This window comes from Macrotis lagotis, chromosome 2, assembly GCF_037893015.1.
Source record: "Macrotis lagotis isolate mMagLag1 chromosome 2, bilby.v1.9.chrom.fasta, whole genome shotgun sequence".
Lineage (NCBI taxonomy): Eukaryota > Metazoa > Chordata > Mammalia > Peramelemorphia > Peramelidae > Macrotis > Macrotis lagotis.
In genome coordinates this window covers 21,478,350-21,498,810 of record NC_133659.1, presented here as the reverse complement: position 1 = coordinate 21,498,810, position 20,461 = coordinate 21,478,350, and the positions used below count along the sequence as shown (strand labels likewise).

Below are 20,461 nucleotides of genomic sequence, written 5' to 3'. Positions count from 1 at the left end.
GTTTTGCAATTTGCTATCTGTGTGATCCTGGACAACTTAAACTTGCCGTGCCTCAGTTTACTAATTTGTATGGAACATGAGGACATTGTAATAGATGGTTTTCTTGGGATTCTATGAGCCAGAGTCTAGCTTGAATACCTGGAGTATGTATCTATCTGCCTTATAGGGTTGTTAGGATAAAAGAGATACTAGATAGAGAATACTAGTCAACAAAGTGAATGTTATTTTTCTTACAAGAATTCAAGTTAAGGCCACGGGTAAGGACAATTAGGGCAGTGGATAGAGTACCCTGCCAGAGTCAGGAAGATTTCCTGAATTCAACACTGGTCTCAGTTATTGTATGATCCTGAACAAGTCACTTAATCCTGTTTGCCTCAGTTTCTTCATCTGTAAAATGAGCTGGAGAGGAAACCACTCCAGTATCTCTGGCAAACAAACCCCAAATGGAGTCATGAAGAGTTGTACATGACTGAAAAAGTGACTGAGCAACAACTAACAATAGACACAAAAGGAAGGGGACTATGGGAACAGAGTGCTGTCCAGGGTGTCACAATGCCTAATATCACTTTATCAAAAAGGGGATGTTAGTGTAAGAGCATGGGAATGGAGGAGGGGGGTCCAAAAATGACTCTGATGTAAAATTCAAAGGCATTAATAAAACTTATCTAAAGGAACAACCTGATGAAGGGGCTTCCACAAGAGCACCAGGAAGAAACGACCCTGACTGCTGCCTCAATTCCCAGAAAGACTTTATTAATATGCATTGGCTGCTATTAATATTGAAATATTCCAAGAAATCCTCGCCCTCCCCTGCACAAAAGAAAATTAGCTTTGACACATTCTGTTTTCTATTAATCTCTCAAGGTTTGCAATCCTTATTAGTCTAGATAAGTAAAGACCTTCATCAAGCAGCCGACGCAGGGTTAAAAAGGCTGCTTTTGGTTCATCCCTGGATTTTGCTTTTGAGTGCTATTTATAGAAATCTACAAAATCCCCATTAATCCAGTGTCTAGTCAGCTTTGACAATCTCTAATAATGATTTTGTAACCTTTCTTACTAGGTCACTTCACTGTCTAATGGAAACATAATGATCATCACGAGTAAATATTGCCTCCTCTCCCCTCTCCTTTTCTTCCCTAACAGTTTATAGACTGGGGCTCCACTGGCCACTTACTGTCTCTTTACCAGGCCCATTCAGAGTCACAGGATCTACAAGACTGGCTGATTCTCAGGGCTCTGAATGTTAGCAGGGACCTTAGAGCAGAGAACGGCCCTTTGCCTCATAGACTTGATCTCACAGTTGCAAAACAAAACTAGCAACCTAGGCAAATTACAAATGAGGGGGCCTTCTTGTTTTATCATTTTAGATTTTAAAATCTCTACCATTTTTCACATTCTTTGTTCCAAATTCCCTTCAGGCTCTACTGTTCCATGTCCTGACATTCTATGTTCTAAGATATGTTTTGATTATCACATTCTATGGTTTAATGAACATAGAACTTAGATGCTAAGTCAGAGCTGGGAAGGGTCTTAGAATAAGGGATGTCAGAGTTATAAAAGACCTTAGAACAGAGATGATCAGAGCTGGGGGGGGGGGAACTCAGAACAGGGGTATATCACAGCTGGGAGAGCCCTTCGAATACAGACTGTTAAGAGCTTGGAAAATGGAATGCTGTAGTAGGAAAGATACCAGAATTTAGAAAAGCTTTGAGGAAAATGGAGAGTATTCTGAAGAGGTTTTGCAGTGTGTTTAAAGGATTACAGAATGTGTTATACAAAGACTGGCTAAAGTAACTGAGGATTTTTTAATTCTGAAATGAACACAATTAGGGAGAACATGATTGCTGTTTTCATATATTTTGAAGGATTGTCACCCATAAGGAGGAATACATTTGTTTTACTTATCCACAGAAGACGCAACCAGAAGAGAATGAGTGGAAATTGTCAACAGTAGATTTAGGCTTGGTGGAATGCCTAACATTGGAACTTGCTTCCAACAGTTCACAGACCTGCTTCAGGGGCTGGAAGGTTTGCCTTCTTTGGAGGTCTCCAGGAAAAGAATGGATTATGACCTGAATAGGCTCCCATAGTTTGGGAACATTGGAAGGCTTGCAGGACCTTTTAAACTCTGAGATTCTATGACTTTAGGAAATAACATTTCAGTGCCTTTAAGAAATACATACTACTAAGTAGTATATATTCTAAAAGATCATAAACAAGGGAAAAGGACACACACACATAAAAAATAATACTTTTTTAGTCACAAAGAATTGTAAATTGAAGAAATGTCCATCAATTGGGAAATGATGGACCAAGTTGTAGCATATGAATGTGATAGTGTATTATTATATTTCTGTACAAATTCATGAGAAATGGGTCTTTGGAAAAGTCTAGAAAGATTTCTTGAATTATTCCTGAGTGAAGTATGCAGAACCAGAAGAGTATAGTACAAATTAACAGCAACTTTGCATGGTAAAATATTTTTGACACATGAACAGCAATTTTATGTGGTAAGAAATTATGATAGATATAGCTCTCCTCAGCAGGATCATTCTCAAAGATCATCTCAAGCACTTGTGATGGAAAATACAATCCACATGCAGAGAAAGAACCATGGAATCTGAATGCAGACTGAAGCATACTGTTTTACATTTTTTTAATTTGTTCTGTTTTATGCTTTTATTCCCTTTTATGATTTCTCCCTTTTGCTCTGATTCTTCTTTCAAACATGACTAATATGGAAATAATAAAAAAGAAAGAGGACTAGATCTTAAAAGGTTCTAGAAAATATGCTGCCAGAAGTGAAAGAACCAGAAGAGAATGAATGGAAATTGTCGACAAGTAGATTTAGGCTTGGTGGAATGCCTAACATCAGAACTTGCTCCCAAGAGATCAGGCCTGTGATTCTCCATTACATGACATTTATTGGTTCCTACCTTAGGACTTCAGTAGTCATTTCTAGTTGATTTCTCTAATGTTAAATTAAAAGATGTCCAGAGACCAAAAACCAAATAGGGAGATATCAAAATTGCATTGTTTTGAAGGCTAAGTGACATCCAATGTCATTCTTCAAGGATGATCAATAACATTATTTCCCTAAGAGTAAGGAGGAGGTAGAAAGGGGACAATAGGAAGGCTGTAGTCTTATTGCCCAACAGTTGATATCACAAAAAGGCGACTTAAGAACATTGCATTTCTTTTAGATTTATAAAATTAGAAAATTTTGGATCTGGAAGGGAGCAGATATAGCCCTACAATATCATTGATTTGGTATCCCTTGTTCCTTCTATTTATGCCTTTTGACCAAAGGGGTCCCTCCCATCTGAGATGGATTCCACTATCACCTCTGTATCATGGAATCCTTGGACTTCTTTCAAAGGACAGGGTGAGTGTCCCCTTCTAACCCAGACCTTTCTTCTCCTGATCTGCCTCTCTCCTCCCAGCATTATTGTTTGTCTTCTCTGATTATTTTGGATTACTTTGAATTCTCTTTACTCATCTCCCTGCCTTCGCTAGATCAGCTTAGTTACTTCTTACTTCTAGGAGAATGTAAGCTGCCTGAAGGTAAGGATTATTTTTCCTATTTTGCCTTTGTAGCTCCAGTCCCTAGAAAAAATTTGTCAGGTGTCACTGGCTTGATAGGGTTACAGAAGAAAGTACTTTCAACTATGGTAGCAGTCATTCTCCTGTCTGTGACAGACTCTATCAGAATCTCAAGGGTTGATTTCCTCACAGAAAATTTGGAAGCCTGCCCTCCTTGTTTAGGAATTGACAGCAGGTCACTGTCACTTGGAATCTGTCACTTTTCCTTGAAATCACCAATGATCAGACTGGGGCCCTTTCTCTGGGAGTATAGACACAGAAAAGACATGCATTGCATTACACTGCTAAAGAGAACCTTCTGATCCCTGCCTCTTAGTAGAAGAGTTTACACGCTTAACTAGCCATGTTTCCCTAAGAGACCAACAGTAGTCAGTGAAGATGGTGGACGTCAGGCACTCTGCCACATAAGATCTCGACAAGATGCTGTATCAGGATATGGGCTGGTAATCACAAATCAAGGGGCCGGACACTTAAGAATGTCAAAAACTGTTGTCTGGGCAACTCTCAAATACCATAATAGCATTGTCAGGAACCATGTCTCCATCTTGAGGAAAATGGGCTCACCTATTCTATTTGGCCCCAAAGGATGAAACTAGAAGGTGAAATACGTTAACTTGGATATCTTGGCAACTTCCTGACCATGAGCTCTATCTCAAAGCACAGTAGACTGCCTCCACACCTTACTAGGTTTGTTTGACCTCAGCTGATCTACCCAAACCCATGGATGATCAAAGGATCATAAGAGTGAAAGTCAGAAAGAGACCATCAAGACCATCCGAATTTACAAATCAAGAAACTGGGAGACTGGTTTCCAGAGGAGTGATTGAATCCACATCTTCTTGATTTTCAGAGCAGATCTCCCTGGCAATGCAGAAAGTAGGAAGATTCTTTTGTTCTCTTGCTTTCTTTTCTTTTCTTTTTTTTTTTTAGGTTTTTTTTTTTGCAAGGCAATGGGGCTAAGTGGCTCACCCAAGGCCACACAGCTAGGTATTTATTAAGTGTCTGAGGCTGAATTTGAACTCAGGTCCTCCTGACACCAGGGCCAGTGCTCTATCCACTGTACCGCTTAGCCGCCCCTATTGCTTTCTTTTCTTGACAATGAAACTAAATCTCATTTGAATTTTTGCATCACATCCCACTTCAAGTTTCCCCTACTCCAACTGGTCATTCACACATTTCTAAAATCAAAACAACTCTATATGGCCCCCTGCCTCTACTTGTCAAAGATTATGTAAAAGGAAGGCTACTGATACTGTGTTTTTCTATGAAGAGAGACACATGCCATCCTCTCAGGACCTCATCCTTAACTTATTCTTGGCCATCTAGAAAAGGATGGTCTCTCTAGAATTGGCCTATATGAAGGTTAATGCCCTTGGATATAAAAATATTGGAATAATTTCTTGCACTGGATGAGGGGGGAGGTAGAAAATGACTCTTTTCTCACCACAGGAGGTCTCAGAAGAGTGACCCAGTCAACTGGACTTCCCTGAATACAGTTTTTTTGTTTAAAAATTAAAAAAAAAAAACAATTAGATTCTGCATCCTTTCTAACGTCTGATTTTTTTTAACACATTCATTTGTGGTCACTCGGGCAAGAAGAATGCTCACCCATTGGGATGTGTCTGAAAACCAGCCCGGCTCACATCTGCCCCAAATCAGCTTCGCCAGTCATCAAGGAGAAAATCAGTGAAGGGCTGGTTATTGTCTGAGTTAATGTCAGGGATGTGCTTTCCTTATTTGGTGCTTGTAATCAAGACCTGTTTATCGAAGCATATACTTTTCCGGCTTAATGCATGAAAAATACATTGATGGCGCTTGGCCCTCTGTATTTCAGTTCTGAACTCAATAACCACCTAAGACGGCTTTCTTCTCATTATATATGGTTTCCTCTAGCAACATCAAATTGAGCTCTTTAACGCTCATTCAGTGCCTGGCTGGATTACCCAGTAGGAGCCAGCTAACTGCAACCCTGGAGTTGTGTGGGGTGGCACACACATATTTTTATAAGCCAGAGTTTTGTTTTCAACACTGGGGAGGTGTAAGCTGGAAGACAGATACCTTGCCCCACTCCAATGCTACCAAGGGGTCAGGAGGGAAACCACTACAAGATTGGAAAAATGGAATTTGACTTTAAAGGCAACAAAGAAACCTAGTATATTTATGGAGTACCCAAAGACTGTGCTGCTGAATGAAAAATTAGGACCATTAAAAATTAAGTCATTCCTGCAGAAATTCATAAAATGACTTGGAATTCTCTATGTCAGATTTGCCACCCCTGCCAAGTTCTTTCATTGTTTGGAATAAAGAGGCTGTTTTATATGTCCCAGCAGAAATCGTTTTCTATGGAATGATTGCCAGGGGGCCAACATCTCACCAACTTGGCTCCCCCTGTTTTAAAAGAAGCATTGCTAAGAATCTAATGGCATAAGTAACATAAATACCAAGTTACTGAGATTCCTGGACACCATCAGAAATTTGGTTGAACCCTGGCACTCTCCAATAACTTCAGTCTGATGGGTTTTTTAAATGGATCTGTTTGGGAAATGAGCACAAGGGAAAATATTACAATAACCATAACCCTTATTGGAAGTCTTCTGAGCATCCATATACCATCTTCAGTCAGACAAAACTCCCCTACTAAACTACTCACAGAATCACTACGACTCGGCATTATAAGCCATCCCATGTTGTTCGGTCATTTTTTTCTTTTTTTTTCTTGACACTGAAACTAAATCTTCATCTCACCTGAATTACTGTGTCATAGTCTGCTTACAGCTTCAAGGCTTTCCCACTCCAATTAACCCTCCATACCACCATGATTTCTCTAAAGTACAATTCGGCCTATTTTACGTCTTTTCTCAATGAACTCCAGCGCCTCCCTATTTCCTCTGGGATCAAATAAAAAATCTTCTGTTTGGCATTGAAAGCTCTTCACAACCTTTTCTCAATCTAACCTTCAAGCCCTATTCTATACGATTTCCATCTATTAATAGTGGCTTTTATCGTTCTAGACATGGAAAGGGATTCATTCTTACTGAGTTCCCAAATCTGAAAAGAAAATACAACTTATTCTTTGGTTATTCGATTATGGTTGGGGGCAACTAGGCGATGCTGTGGATAGAGTGCTGGGCCTAAGGTAAGAAAGACTCATCTTCCTGAGTTCAAATCTGACCTCAGTTTTTTACCAGCTGGTTGACCCTAGGCAAGCCACTTCACCCAGTTTCCCTATTTGCAAAATGAGCTGGAGAAGGAAATGACAAACCACTTGAGTATCTTTGCCAAGAAAAACCTAAATAGGGTCACAGAAAGTCAGACATGACTGAAATGATTGAATAAATCTGCAATAGCTAGCACAATGCTATTGCAGTTTGTGGATTAATTGACTATCAAAGGTCAATGAGTCTATCTCATATGTGCGATATGTAACCCTCTCTATTATGGATGCAAGTAGTTATTCAACCTTTGATAAAAAACCTCCAGTAAAGTCACTATTGCCTCCTGAGAAAATCCATTCAAGTTTCTGCCAGATCCACTGTTAGAATATTGTTTTTATAAAAACTCCAACATTAAGTCTAGATTTCCCCTCTTTGAAATTTCTACCTATTTTCTCCTCATTGAAAATGAGCACAGACTTCCTTGGACAGTTGGCAGGTCTGGCTTCTTTGATCCATTTCAGTTGTAATGTAGGCTTTGTTCTTGAAGCTAGTCCTCAGTGCCAGGACAGAAGGTGAAGATGCTTCTCTCAAGCAGGGAAAGGAGGGACTTATCAAATGGGTTGCTTTTGTCCTTGTTTCTGATGCCCTTCTCAAAGCAACGAGCTTCCTTATAGTGCAGGAATTCCGTGCCAAGTTCAGATCATGAGATGAGGGCTGGTATCTACTACTCATAGATGTCAACTTTTGGGTAAATGAAGATCTGAATTCTGACACAATCTTTTCAACAGTGACCTGAAGCAAGGCATTTAAATTCTTTGGGCCTCCTCTGTAAAATGAGGAGATGGAGCTAGCTGACCTCTAAGCTCTCTTTCCAGTTCTAAATTTCTATTCGATTCTATAATTATATATATATATATATATATATATATATATATATATGTAAAAACATCAAACCACAATGACAGAAAGGACTGGGTTCAAATTCTACCCTTGATGTGCTCTCCAGGGCAAGTCAATTAATCCCTCTGTTTCCTCTTACCAGAAGAAACTTCACTGGGGTGTCAGTGAGGCACAAATGAGATAATATACTCAGAGCTCATTGCAAAATTAAAGGGTTATATAAATGTCAGTTAAAATTGTAAGGTAAGCCTAAGATTATTTGAGTTGGGAGAGAACTCCGGCAAGAGATTAGGGAGGGAGCTGGGAACAGAAAGCACTTAGAGGCAGTCTAAGGAGGGAGTTCGGTGGTGCATCTGGTTAAGGCAATATATAGTTTCTCCTCCCACCACAGGCTCTGATGTGGCATCTAACCTAAAGTAGGAATATATATATATAGTTGTTGCAATTTTAACTAAAAGCTCATTCAGTTCAAGGCCATCATTTTACAAAGGGGAAACTGAGGCTAAGAGGAAGGTGGGAATGGAAGTATGGGATAATTTACCCAAGTTACATAAATTTGAGATTATTTGAGAGCCAGGATTTCCACCAAAAATCAACAGTGTCATGGAAAGAAACTGGATTAGGCAAGAGAAAATCTAGTTTGGATTCCTCTATGCTACCATCACAACCCTGACCAAATCTGTTCTTCTTTTTTAGGTCTTAGTTTCCCTCTTCTGTAAAATGAAGGGGATCAGATGAAAGGACACCATGTAAGGTAGGGAGGCACAGGAGATAGAGTTACAATTAAATCTGTGGTTCTAGATTTTGCTTTCTCATTTGTGTGACCTAAGGCTGGTCTCTACCTTTACTGGACTTGGTTGCCTTATTCGTAAAGTGAGACTGAGGGAAGGCTAGAAAGGTCCCTTCCAACTCTAAATCTATAATCTAATGATCCTTTCAACATTGAATCTTGATTCCTCTGCCTTTAGCTCATTGTGTATATTTTCTACATACACTTATAAGGGCATATGCTCTCATCTATTACAAAGTCAGCTGCTGAGGGTAGGGATTTTTCCCTTTCCATTTCCAGTTCCTTTACAGCATCTTGCACATAGTGGGTGCTTGTCACATGCATGCTTTTACTACAGTTGTCTCCACAATGTCTTGGGAAGAAGCTGTGGGTTTATATTGATTATAAAAACCTATATCTATCTATCTGCCAAGGTTGAACATCATGGGGCTTAGCTACCTTTTGTCATTCCTCAGTAGCATCATCCTGAAGGCAGCAGGAACTAATTTAAAAGACTCAATCCATTTATATGGAAGCTAAAGGTGCCAAGGAACAGCTTTTTTTGAGTTCCATTGGTATTAGCATGCAATTGTCCTCACCAAAAATCTTCTGGGCCAGAGATGAATCCTTCTCAAGACATTCAACCACCTCCATCTTTTGCCTTTAGGCTTCTCCCATCTCCTGTGCTCCTATTTGCTCTAAGTGGGATATCAGAAGTAAGGAAGGATCTTAAAATAGCAAAAATATTTCCTTTTCTCCTGCAGGAAGGCAAAAACTGAGGAGTAACTCTGTGAATTTGAAGGCACAACTGAATGAAGCCCTTTTGGAGGATGTCATGCTTTCCAAACCTGGCTCTCCAGAGTCACTGCCCCAAGGGGAAGGTCTCTGCTTGGCTGTTCCTAGGAAGGTTTTAACTGCTGGCAGCTAAAAGAACTCATTTTCATTTTATACTTGTCAGGTGAGTGACAAACTTCCCTATGTAAGACTCAAAGGAATTCAGGACAACATACTTGGGAGTGGGTGAGGTGAAGGATGAGAAGTTGACTCATTACCTCAGACACCCTCATTTTATCACTTTAAAATTAGCCCAGAAATCATCAAATTTCACAGGACTTAAGAGCTGGAAAGAATGGTGGAAATCACATGATCCAACTCCTTTATTCCTCAGGTGAGGAAATTGAGGTCCAGAGAGACTGTGGCAAGCTCAAGGTAATACTTCTAGTAAGTGGGCAAGTCAACATTGGAATCAAGGTAGTACTTTCCAAATCCTGTCTCTTTGCCAGAGGTGGGCTTCTAGGGCTCTTGGTTAATGCTGTTTTCCTAAATGGATGGCTGAAATTTTTTTTGTTTTTGCAAGGCAATGGGGTTAAGTGACTTGCCCAAGGTCATACAGTTGGGTAATTATTGTGTCTGAATCTACATTTGAACTCAGGACCTCTTGACTCCAGGGCCAGTGCTCTATCTACTGCACCACCTAGTTGCTTAAATTATCAATGGAAGAATCAGAGAATTTTTTTTTCTCTCCTCATAATTCAAATTAATTTAAGAAACCTGTATTAAGTAGCTTCTAGGGACAATAGCAGAATCTGGAGACACAAGTAAAAATGAAACTAATGGGGACACAGCAGAATAAAACATGGATATGGACAGTCAACAAAGTAAAATGAGGCTAGAAAAGGCAAATAGGACTGGGGACAAAGAAAAGGTTCACAGAGAAGGTGTCACCTTCTTTGAGTCTTGAAGGAAGTGAAGGGCTCTGGAAGTTTAAGATAAGGAGAGAAGGCATTCTGGGTATGAGGGGTAGCTGTGCAACTCTGAGAGGTGGGAGATCAGAAAATAGTCAGGACTCCAGTTTGGTTGGAAGACAGAGAATAAGAAGGAAAACAATGTGAAACAAGATTGGAAGGTTAGCTCAAACTTGATGAGAGAAGACCCTAAAGGTCAGGCAGGAGGCAGCATCTTCATTTTACCCAAGAAGCAATAGGAGTCATTGGGGGCCTTTGTTCAGAGCAATCACATAATCAGACCTGTGTTTTAAGAAGATGATTTGGACAATTCTGTGAAAGGTTAGGTAGAAAAGGGAAAAAATGAAAGTGGAGAAAGCAATTGGGCCACTGCCTTAATAGAGCAGGTAAAAGAGATCCTGAATTAGGTTATTGCCCATGTGAAGATAGGAAAAAAACACAGTCTAGATGAATATATGAATATTAAGTCACAGAGCCCAGGACAGAAGTAGTTCAAACTCCAAATTCAGCACACGGCTACTCAGTTTCCTCATCTGTAAAATAGGTATAATGATATCACTTACCTCCCGGGATGGTTGTGACGATTAAATGAGATGATATTTGTAAAACTCACAGCATTCAGAAGATACTACATAAAATATTGATTCCTTTCCCTTTCGGGTCCTAGAAACCTAGGGCATGTAGTAGGTGCTTGCATACTGCAACTCAAGTTTATCTTCAGAACTTGATGCAATTGAATCATTTAGATCATTAGAACTGCCTTGAAAAGTAGGTCATCAAATTCAATGTCCTCATTTTACAGATGTGGGAACCAGAACACAGAAGGAGCACAGCATCATGGGACCATAGGTGGAAGGGAACCTCAGAATTCACCTGGTCCTACCACCCCTCCCATTTTACAGAGGAGGAAACTGAGGCCAGGGGAGGAACATCACTTAACCACAAAAAGAAAAGCTTTGACACCATTAGGATCAGGTGCCTTGCCGGGTTCATACAATTAAGAATTAAGAATCAGACCTCAGAGCTTCCAATGCCCTCTGTCCAGTCTGAATGTGGTTGAATTGGATCAGCTGGATGCCTAACAAATGCAAGCACCATTTAAAGACTCAGCAGCGGGCATCTGAATAATGTGCACTCAACCTGGTGAGTACAGTCCACCTAGTGTCAACTTGACCTTAGGTAGGATTTATGGCCCACTTTATTAGCGTCAAGTGCAGGGACTGTTAAAACCATCTGTCTAATGAGAAGCCCAGACTTATCCGTTATCAACTAACCTATTCTGACGATGATTAACTTGCATTGAGGCCCGGGAGCATAGCATCTGGGTCACATGCTGAGCTCAAAGGTCGCCTCCTCTGCTCGGGGAGTGATTAGTCAGCACCCCTTGGTGAGGAGAAGGTTGGAGAAAGTCAGATGGAGGGTCCAGAGGTCTTTTGGAGCATCAGGAAGGCTCGTCTATTCCGAGCTTCAGGCACAGGGTGGTTTCTGCAGTCCAGTCCGAGTAGAGGGGCATTAGGGCTTCATGGTTCTGGCCTAGACAGACACATCTGGAGTCTCTGGTCTCACCAGAGACCTAAAAGGAGCCCTGAGGAACTGCTGAGCCTGAGGTGAGGGGGTCATGAAGGGATATGGGATATACTGGACTGGAGAAGAGCAGTCTTTTAAAAATATTTTTATTTATACAAGGCAATGGGGTTAAGTGACTTGCCCAAGGTCAAACAGCTAGGCAATTATTAAGTGTCTGAGGCTACATTCAAACTCAGATCCTCGTGACTCCAGAGTGCTCTATCCACTGTGCCACCCAGCTGCCCCAAGAGCAATCTTAATGGAGGGACATGATGGGTCTCTTCAGCTGGATCATTAAGCATCACCCCAACGAAACCATAGCTTATCATTGGTGGGGGGATAGTACAGGGAAAGAAATTTCAATTCATTCTAAAGGAAACTTCCTAATGATTAGAACTATACAAACATGAGAAGCTGTTGAGATAACAAGTAAAATGGAATATAATTCATTATATATATAGTGCCTCTTAATCCACCCACAAGAATTTCTTACAAAGTTGCCATGTGCCAAGCACTGGGTTATGTTAAAGACAATGCAAAAATGACTCTTTGACATCTAGGAATTCCAGTCTAATTTGGGAGACAACATATACATTACCAAGTACATACAACATAAAGAGACAGTTAGGGGAAGGTACTTGGAGAGAATAATCACAAGAGAAATGACCTCTGGCAGAAGGCAGGGGATAAGAGATAGAGGGGAAGCATGGTCCCAGGCATGAGAAGGGTGGGGAGGAATAGTCTGTGCAGAAGATCAGAGAGATGGGCACTAGACATGGGGATCAGGAAGACCCAGCAGTTAATCAAACCTCTAAAATGCTAGCCATGTGGCCTCATGCAAACTACTTAACATTAGTGAGCCCACTGTATTCTCATTTGTAAAACAAAGAGGAATAAATAATATTATTTCACCTTCAAAGACTAGAAAGGCAGTTGTTGGTTGGGCAATTGACAGAGCACTAAACCTGGAAGCTTTGTGTTCAGTTCTTTTCTTGGATATTTGCTAATTGTGTGAACCTGGGTAAGGTTGCCAGGATAAGTCTCCTAATCCATAAAGTAGGGATAAGAATATTACTTCCATCTCAGAGTTTTCATAAGGATCAAATGAGGAAATAACTGTAAGACACTAAGTCCCTAGCTCATAGTAGGATTATATAAATATTAGTTGCTATTGTGTCATTATTAGTCTTATTAATTATATAATGGACAGTGAGTCCAAAAAGTCTTATTATAGATTGAAGTTTTCATAGCGTAACTGTAAATAAAGGATACTGTTAACCTGAAAGCTTAGATTTATATAACTACAATTATAAAGTTTTTTCAATTTTTCTATTTGCCCTTTGAAGCCAATGATGGATATAAAAATTCTAGTCTGCATGAAATCCTAGCCAGATCCATTAACCAATCATAGAAGACCCAGCTTCTTTCAAACCTTCTTCTAATTTTTAAAAGGTCAGAGCTTCCCCTCCCCTCATTCCTGCCAGAACATTTAAAAATGTACTTAAATGCAAGGCAACTGGATTTTCATAGACATAAGCATTATTTTTCCTCCCTACAAGATATTATCCATTCATCATCTCCAGGAACCAAACGTTTCAAAGGTACTGAGTGAAAAGAGGCCCAGATGTACATGTCCATCAGTCTCCAACTATTGATAGTCTGGTAGCTGATGAGAAACCACATGTCATTTCCACAAAAATACTTATTCAGATAGTACAGAGTCTAAACATTAAAGAAAGGGTGCATTCAAATTTCTTAAACTGATTCCAAGGGAAAGGTAAGAGAACTGAGGCCCCTTTATCTCAACTAATTGTCCATCCATATGCCCATTCATTGATGTCAAAAAGAAGTGGGTTCTAAAAGTCAGTGTAAAAATGAGTGCAAGCCCAAAGTGCCCATATAGATGTTGAGCCTTGTGCTAATTAATGTCAGAAGACATAAATAGGGGTTTGTTGTTCACCTTCCCCAACTGAGTTGAAACTCCTTGAGGTCAGGGGTTATTTTCCTGAAGGATGGAGAAAGAAGACCTGGAATGCAATGCTAATTCTAACCCATGCTGGCATGTAACTAGAAACAAGGTTCTTACATTTTCAGTGGTCTAAGTTTGCAAAGTAGGTCAGGGTTTATCTAATTAGCAGAGGGAGTTTCCTCATCTCTGACATCTCTAGGTCATTGCAATCACAGATCCACTCATGATCCACCTCCTAACACCTGGTCCAGTGTCTTTAATATAATGTTTGCTGATTGACCAATTGATTGAAAAAAGGATTAATAGATTTTCTATGAGTTAATAAAGATAGTTATGATAGTGAGTGGCAGCTTGGTGATGCAGTGGCCAGTGCACTGGTCTAGAAGTCAGGAGGAAGGGAGTTTGAATCCAGTCTTAGACACTTGACACCGGTTGTGTGACCTTGAGCAACTCACTTAACCCTGATTGCTTTGGATCCAGGGCCTTCTACACGCATCCTAATCTATATCTGTCTACTGTACCCAGATGGCTTTGAAATAGAATGCGAGACTGGTGACTTAGCACAGTCCCCCCTCACCCAAATCTAATTCATGTGCTTGTCATGGCATCACCCCCCTGATTCCATGGTCTTCTTCGATAATGAAAGACAAACATCATCCTATGACAGTGAAAAAAAATGTGAATCTGATTTTATTTAGAGAGGTTTAACCTCAAGGCCTAGGGAGTTGATGGTCTGTTTGCCCTTTGAACTGGCCAGATCTCATCTGGAATACCATATTCAGTTCCATGAACCACAGAGAAAATAGTGTTCATATGGGGAGCATTCAGAAAAGGGCAGGCAGGACAGTGAAGGATGATGAAACTATGGTATATATTAGTTGAAGAAACTGAGAATTTAGCCTGAAGAAGGAAAGGATCAAAGGGGACATGATAGCTGTCTTCAAGTGTATGAAGGACTGTCATATGGAGAAGGGATTAGATTTGCTCTTGCCAAGGGCAGATCCAGTAGAAATGGGTAGAGAATAAAGGGAGGAAGATTTCATTTTGATGGAAAGAAACTAATTTTCTGGCAATGAGAACTGTCTAAAAATTCAAGGAGATGCCTAAAGACATGTCTCCAGATACTTGCTAGATGTCTCCAAGGAAAGAATGGATGAATGACCACTTTTTCAGGATGATGCACATCAAATGAGATAACACAAATAGAGCCCTTTGAAAGTCATCCAGAATTATGTGAATGGGAACTATTATTGTATTCTTATCTTTAGGGATTTTTCTTCAGGGAAAAGTTGGGCCAAATGCCTTCCAATGCTTACATTGTGTAATTCTGGGAGGAGACAAACACCCACAAACACACAAATAACATCAGTGGATGAAAATTTAGCAATGTAGATGAAACAATGAGTTTGTAGTCAGGAAGACCTAAGTACAAATCTCATCTAAGACATTTACAGTGAGACCCTGGACAAATCAATTCACCCCTTCATGACTCAGTTTCTTAAATTGTAAAATGAGGAGGTTGAACTCAATGATCGCTTCTACCTTTATATCTCGTGTCTGATGAATCCACTTGTCTCTTTCCATTGAAACACAAAGAAGAGATAAAAGTCAAGTTCATAACATAAGAGTTTCCCAGTTCCTACTAGGTCAGTCAGAGGAGGACCACAAATTGATGGATGTATATAGAGTGTGAATCCATATTTTATGAAAGAAAATAGGAGATCCCTTCCCCTGCAAAGAGTGTGAGTTGCTCAATGTCTCATGCAGAAGTGATACTAACATTTACAAAGTATTTCAAGGTTTGCAAAATATTTTACAAATATAATGTCATTTAATCTGAGCTAGTTACTGTTATTGTCTCCTTCTTACAAATATTTGAGTCAGGATTTGAACTCAAGTCTCCCTGACTACAAGTCCATTGTTCCATGGACACTCAAGTATATGACTGACACTTTGCTGCCTCTCCAGAGTAGACAGCAGTAACTCTATCACACCTTGGATTACTATAGAAATTCTATCTCAGGATAATATAATGGAAAGATAAGGGATTCTAGAATTAGGAGACCCACTTCACATCCAAGTATAGGCCTTTCTAGAAGTATGATCACTAGAAGTATGATCTAGAAGTAAGTCACTTGACTTACAATGGCCTCAGTTTCCTCTGTTGTAGAATGAGAATAATGTTCCTATTACTCCTTCATGGCAATTGTCTGAAAAAACAGCACTTTATACATAACAAGGACTTAAATAGTTTGTAATTCATTCATTATTCATTAAATATGAATTATTTTGTTGATAATATGAATAAGCATATCTTAAAAATCTGCTTGTAAAGAAAAGCACTGAGATCAGTTAGAGCATTCATAAAAGACATGCCTCTTCACATGCCAAATTGCATCCTGAATCTCCAAGCCTAGCTGAACTGTCTTGTTGTATACATGAAGAAACTGAGGTTCAGAGAATCAAGGTAAGTCACCAAGCATTTACTATATGCTAAACAGTGTGAAAAATGCTATAGATGCAATGCAAGAAGAAGAAAATGGCAGCCCTTGCCTTCAAGGAGTTTCCATTCTAATGAGGCAAGCAAAGAAATAAGAGGAAACTGAAAGTGGGGTGTGGGGATCATACTTGAACAGGTGTGTATTGATGAAAGATGTCCAGAATCAGGATCAAAAGAATGGATGCCTGACTATAGGTGGTCTGGGCATATTCCTTAAAATGGAAGTTCTGGCAAGGACTGGCCCAACAGAGGAAGGGACTGCATGGATCAACCCACCAGAGGAATGGGCTGCTAGCATCAATTGGTGCTCCAGGTTCAAGGTCATAGAGTAACATCAGTTTTCAAAAGTCCCTTTAAGTCTTCCTATACTTCTCTGTATTCATCAATGAAGTCATAGCTATGTACCGAATGTCAATCCATTCCCATACCATGATTTTCTTAGCCATTCCCCAATTAATAACAAAGCATTTATTAAGTTATATTTCTGTGCTAGGGATCTGAAGACAGGTGAAACTCTCTCTCCCTTCAAGGAGCTTACATTCTAATGGATTTTACTTCATTTAAGGATTCAAAAACTGAGGATATTCAGTGATTTGTTTCTAGGTCACAAGAATAGTGGATTATATGACTCAGAATTTGAACTCATGCCCTCTACCTCCAAAGCAGTCCTCTTTCCATTGTGTGCTCTACTGAAGATACACCCACACCTTTCCTATATCCCTTAGAAAAACAAAGTGTGATTTGTCAAAGCTTCGTGCTAGCCTACAGTGATAATTTTCAGACCATATTGATTTGGGAGCTCACAGTTAATGCCATTCCTGGGAATAATGAAACAGCGAGTTAGCAGACCACCACAATTACATTGTCAAACAGTGAATTATGAAGAAGCTGTGATTTTTCCTTAACCATAGAGATCTGGGTTGGCTCAGGTTCTCATTATAGTGCATAGGGTGTTATTTTGTTTTTGATGATTCTCTCCTTAGAACTATTTCCTTCTTCCTATGGGACCTAGCCAATTCCCATGCCCTCCTCTTAGCTTCTATCTTATCAACTAACTTTATCAGAAAGATGTGAGGGAAAGTAGAAATGACAAGATTGGCCAACAGACATATGGGATGAATGTGAAAGGGGAGTCAAGGATGATTCTGGGGTTGTAAGTTGTGAGTCTGGAAGATGGGCAGGATAATTACATCACCAACAGTGACAGGGGAGTTTGGAAGAGGGGAGAGAGAATTTGCTTGGTTCTGAAGAGGTTTAGTTTGATATGCCTACTTTAAACACAGGGCACCTGATTTCCAGGGAGGGTGAATCTATGGGCTCTCCAGGCTGGTCATTTCCGACCGGCCACAGATCTTATTGTTAGGAAATTTTCATCTCTTAACAAATTTGTCTCTTCCAAAGCTCTGCCCTTAAGTAACGTAATACTTTCTGGCAGGCCTGGATTTGAGTCCAATTGCTTCCATTTATGAGCCGTCGACCTTGGCTCGGTTCCCTTTTCTCAGCTTTGGTTTATTCGTTTGTAAAAGGGAGATAATAATATTTGCACTATCAACTTCAGACCAAACTAGGTTGTAAGAATGATTTGCCAACTACAAAGGCTTATAGAAACTCGCTCTGTAATTATCATTCAAGTGTCATTTTGACAATATACTAACAATTAACTATTAATAAAAACCTAAGCTTTGCTTCCTATTAAGCCACTGATTATTCATCAGCCAATAGTGATGGGAAATTTTTCAACCGATTTTAAAAGAAAGATGGGACAATCGGAGGGGAAGAAATTGATCAGCACCCAAGGAAACATAATGGGTCCAGAGGGACAAGGAACTAATTGGATGAAAGTGTAAATTGTGTAAATGTCACAGAATTGATGTGAAGATGATTTATTCGGCCCCAATGGATTCTTATCTAATGAAGGTGCAAGGCCACAGTTTTCACATTTGCAGGACAGGTGAGCAATGTCCAAAGCATGAGAGGAGGAAGATGTTTGGATATCATCAAAGCAATTTACTACAGACTAATTGAAACCCTGTTGATGTTTTCAACTGCTGGTAAGGATGGGGTTTTGTATTTAGATAAAACTCTTGCTATTGAGGGGAAAAAAGAAACAAACAATAGTCAAAGATTGGTGAGGGTTATTACAATAGAAATAGGAGAACAAGGCTACAATAATGGTTATTCCAAGTGTTCCTCATTCATGATGGTTTTCTATGAAACAGTCAGAAGTTTTCTGCTCCCCATGCCCTTCCACTCCCTAAGGTCTTCTATTTAGGACTGTCATTCAAAATGGTCTCACAGATTGCCACAGTAGAATCATTCTGCTGAAAACAAATATTCAAAATTCCTGAGTTCCATATAAAGTCAACAACCTTGGCCACATCAAAACTTGGGTGAGGATATATAAGTGCTCTCTTGAGCAGGGAAAGAAGGGAAATCATTTAGTAGGTCCTTACAGCATCCTACTTTCTTTTCCAATCTTGAACTTTTATTGCTTTACATTCCAAAAACAAATACAAGGAAACCTTCCCATTGAACTTAACTGGTAGATATGGAGAGAGAATCCTTTTTACTGAGCTCCCAAATCTGTTACAAACATCCAACTCATTCTTTATTTTTTGTTGATGGCTTGAGGTAGCTAGGAATTAAAGTGGGTAGAGCACCAGGCTTAGGTCAGGAAGACTCATCTTCCTAAGTTCAAATCTGGTTTCAGGCACTTATTAGATGGATGACCCTGGGCAAGTCAGTTAACCCTCATCTGTTTCCTCATCTGTAAAATGACCTGGAGAAGAAAGTAGCAAACCACTCTAGTATATCTGCCAAGAAAACCCCAAATTGAGTCACAATGAGTCAAACAGAACAGAAAAAGAACTGAACGACAACAATGGTTTGGAGGAAAGAAATAGAAAACCTTCTCCACTGAGGGATAAGAAGAAGAAACAACCGTGCAGGGCAGAATCTGTATTTCCTTTTTTCTTCAAACCTCCAGGGATTAGAACACAACTTCAGAATCATGGCAGACATTTTATAAATATGTATTGATTGATGGCTGATTGGATTTAATAAATGTCATTTGAACATTCTACTCAGTTTCCATGGTGGTGTAACTACTCATAAAGACCTTAAAAGGGAATAGAGATGGGGCAGCCCAGTAACTCAGTGGATAGAGCACCAGCCCTGGAGTCAGGAGGACCCAAGTCCATATTCCGCCTCAGATACTTAATACTTAACTGTGTGACCTTGGGCAAGTCACTTAACCCCACTGCCTTGTAAGCCCCTCCCTCAAAAAGGGTAATAGAGAGAACACATTATGTCCCCTTTCTGCTTATGTTTCCTCTTCTGCAAAGTGTTTGTGCATGTGTGTGTGCGCGTGTGTGTGTGTGTGTGTGTGTGTGTGTGTGTTTGGATCTACACACTGAACATTGAGTTTGAATCACTTATCCTCTATGAGTCTCAGTTTACCCAAATGTAAAATAAGGAGGTTGGAGGAAACATAGATCTACCTTTTTGGAGGTCACTTAGCATCTTATCATCACCATTGTTAGCAGTGACATAGGTTCTAAGACTTTAAAAGGACCTCAAGTAGATTTCATTTGATCCTCAAAACCACCCTGTTAGGATCGTGCCCCTCTTGATTTCATTTCACGTATGAGAAAACTGAGGCTGACAGACATGAAATGACTTGATCAGGTTCATCAGACCAAGTAGCATCCAAGGCAGGATTTGAAGACCAGTCCCTGGCAATACATACTCATTGTTCCTCCTCCCTGGACCTTAGTTTCTGAACCTATTGAAAAAGGGAGAAGAGTAGATGCTTGTGGTCTCTTCTAGTGCCACGTCAATGGACATTTGATCTCTAAGGTCCCTGTTAGCTCTAGCTTCTCTATTAGATTTTTTTGAGGCAACTGAAGTAATGACTAGCTCTAACTTTTCTGACTTTCTAGATACCCCCAAGTTACTGGTGGTATATGCTTTTAAAACTCCTCAGGTTTTGGCTTCCTCATATATACATATATATATATATATATATACATATATATATATACAGTGAAGATATAATATCTATTTAATTTTACCTTACAGTGCCGTTTTGGGGCTTAAAAGAAGCATGTTACGTTCAGCCCTGTGTACACCGACAGAGAAACGAGAGCTTTAATTATCGCTATTAGAAGATTGGAGAGTTTTCAAGACCCACCATGTAGGTGGAGGACAAGAGCAAATGTATTTTAGGATGATAACCTTCAGGAAGAAGTGCTC

At 39.8% G+C, this 20,461-nt stretch overlaps 1 protein-coding gene across 7 annotated transcripts in view; it reads right to left on the bottom strand.

The window, feature by feature from the left end:
* The window catches only part of DAB1 (DAB adaptor protein 1), a 297,592-nt gene that overhangs the window by 216,241 nt on the left and 60,890 nt on the right, over nt 1–20,461 (bottom strand). Inside the window, exon 1 of one of the 7 annotated variants that reach the window (XM_074221335.1) lies at nt 10,736–20,197. The exons of the other annotated variants lie outside the window; for them this stretch is intronic. The gene's annotated coding sequence lies outside the window, so the exon portion shown is untranslated. Of the gene's footprint in view, nt 1–10,735; nt 20,198–20,461 lie in introns of those variants that run through there. 7 annotated transcript variants of the gene reach the window in all.